The following is a 2,762-nucleotide window of genomic DNA, read 5'->3' as shown; positions in this document are numbered from 1 at the left end:
CAAGGTTTTATTAAGAAGCAGAGTAATATTTGCCTGAGAAGGGTCTGGAAAATGGGTTGTTCTGTGTTTGGTTTGGTTTGGTTCATACTTTTTGTTTTATTGCAACTGAGTCTCATTACGTACCTCAGCCTGGCCTGGAACTTGCTGGCCTAGGCTGACTTCGAATGTACGATCTGTTAGCTCAGTCTCCCAAGTGCTGTCTGAAGTTGCAATCAGGTGCCGCTATACCTGACAATCCCCAGTCCCCCTTCTCCTGCCTTTCACAGAAGTCTAGCCTCCCTAGGCAGTAGCAGTGTGCAGTAGAGGTGGGTCACCAAAGGTCCCCAGAGCTTTCTCTCTCCATGGTCCTCTCTAGTGCCTATCTTTGCCCTTTTAGCAAAGAGATAACAGCCACTGGCCCTCAGGGTGCTCTGCTAGTCCCTGTTGATTTTTTCAAAGATTGTCTAGACCTCTGTAAATGGTCCTTTTAACAACTTCAAAAAATAAATAGAAAAACAACTTTAAATTATAAATTTCAAGTATTCATATTAGTGATATATGTTAGTGGTACCACCTAGCTGACCCAATTTGCCATTGCTAACTTCCATTTTGTTCCTTGATTTTTTTTTCTAACTGGTGCTTTTTCCATTTGCCAACTCAAAATCACAGAGGAGCCAGGCAAGGTACCGTGTTAGGCACTTGTAATCTCAGCTATTCAAGAGGCATGGGAGGATCACTTAAACCCAGAATGTTGAGGCCAACAGGAGCAACAGGGATCTATGTCCAAAACAGTGCTCAGGTGAAAACCAGGTAGGGCGTGCTAAGTAAACACTTAACTGTTGAATTAGTACTTCAGTCCAATTGTTCTAGTTAGAGGGATGAGTCACTAGCCAATCTATGAATTATTTGTCTTTGAGTAGGGATTAGTTGTCCTAGCCTAGAGGAACAAGCTATTTGGTTGAAAACTCTGCAATCAAGGCAAATGGAAAGAGAACTCTCCTAGGAGAATGTGAGGGGAAGCTCCATTAACCAACTTCCCTTCTTTGAAACAGTCTCAAGTAGCCCAGACTGGCGCTGAACTCTTTATATACCTGGGGGTTCCTCAGTGCGGGATTACAGGCCTGCATTACCACACTTAGCTAAAAGCCTTAGTGAATGGCAGCCACCTTCTACTCCTTAAAAATTAGGATCTACACATGCACATCCCTTCCTCTCCCCTTCCGTAACTAGTTCATGCACTGACAAGAAGCTGCCAGCAGCGTTCGAGGCTCTCAGTAAATCTTACTTCATTTGGGGTTATTGGATCCCTTTGCTGCGTCCTCCAGTGTCCCCAGCCTCCTCCACGATGCTACCAACCTCCTCTAATGATGCCACAGCCTTAGCTGACCCCTCTGCCTCCACTGAGATCAATTTCATAGTTATTGTGAGCATTACATGAGAAAAACGTAAAATGTTAGGCAGGCATGTACATTACTTAAGATTACTTCCCTCTACCCCTTAATGTAAAGGAAAATCAGAATCTAGAGAACATAAGGTTGTCTCTTGAGAATGGTCCTTCAGGCCTTGAGAAGTTATGAAACATAAAATAACTTTTATACAACCTCAATGACTGAATGGATTGTTCAAATAGCCTTTGGAAGAGAAGTCCTGTTTTTCTTGTTTGGGGTTTGCTAACAAAGGCTCAGATGTTTGCACACGCTCCCTTCACCATGGCCCCTGCTGCTTTAAGACATTTGCTCCCATGAGAACATTAAGGACCTCCACTATTATTGGGTAAGTTCAGCAAAAGCCCAAAGTTCATGGAGTCTTCAACGACTGAGTTAGACAGAGTGTGTGTTGAAGACCTACAAATCCAAGGAGAAAATGAAATGGAACCAACCCAAAGATTCCTTTAAAATCCCATAAAATTGTCACCTTAAAGGCAGATGGGTTTTTAAGGAAGAAGGGCTGAATCCTAGCCTCAAACTGCAGGTCTGAAGGCCTTTTGCCTTTTCCACGTTAATAGGTTCCAGGGAGTTTCCTGTTTTCTCTAACCTTCTAACAAGGTCAGTGCTGATAGATATCTATTAGGCTTTGTATTCTTCTTGCTTAATCTTGTGGGGTAGAGAGGCACAGGACAGTGTTACCAGAAGCACCTCTGCAACAGGCCACTGGGCTATACAGGGAGTGCCAGTCCTATCTGGGCTATAGGAGACCCTGACTCAAAAACACAGAACAAGGGCTAAAGAGTTTAAAGAGTTGGCTTAACAATTAGGAGCACTTGTTTCTTTGGTTTGGTTTGGTTTGGTTTTTTGAGGGTTTCTCTGTAGCTTTAGAATCTGTCCTGGAACTACTAGCTCTTGTAGACCTTACAGAGGACCCAGCAACGTGAGACCAAAACAGAAAACAGAAAGAATACACCTTCCAGGGTAAGAGTTGTGCTAGCAGTTAAGATTGAGTTCCTGGGCCGGGCGGTGGTGGAGCACGCCTTTAATCCCAGCACTCGGGAGGCGGAGGCTGGTGGATCTCTGTGAGTTCAAGGCCAGCCTGGTCTACAAAGGGAGTTCCAGGACAGGCTCCAAAGCTACAGAGAAACCCTGCCTTGAAAAAAACAAAAAAAGATTGAGTTCCTGTTTGTCCTATGTTTAGTTGACCCATCCATACCGGTTGTGTATGCGTAGGAAGCACGTGAGCAAGAAATGAGTCAGAATGGACACTTGCCCGACTGGAGGTAGGTGAGACATAGAAAGGCGTGAAATACATCAGGATATGCTCGCTTCTGATTGGACCTGATGGGAAATACA

The sequence above is a fragment of the Microtus ochrogaster genome, chromosome 1 (assembly GCF_000317375.1).
Source record: "Microtus ochrogaster isolate Prairie Vole_2 chromosome 1, MicOch1.0, whole genome shotgun sequence".
Taxonomy (NCBI): domain Eukaryota; kingdom Metazoa; phylum Chordata; class Mammalia; order Rodentia; family Cricetidae; genus Microtus; species Microtus ochrogaster.
Note: the sequence above shows the minus strand (reverse complement) of the source record.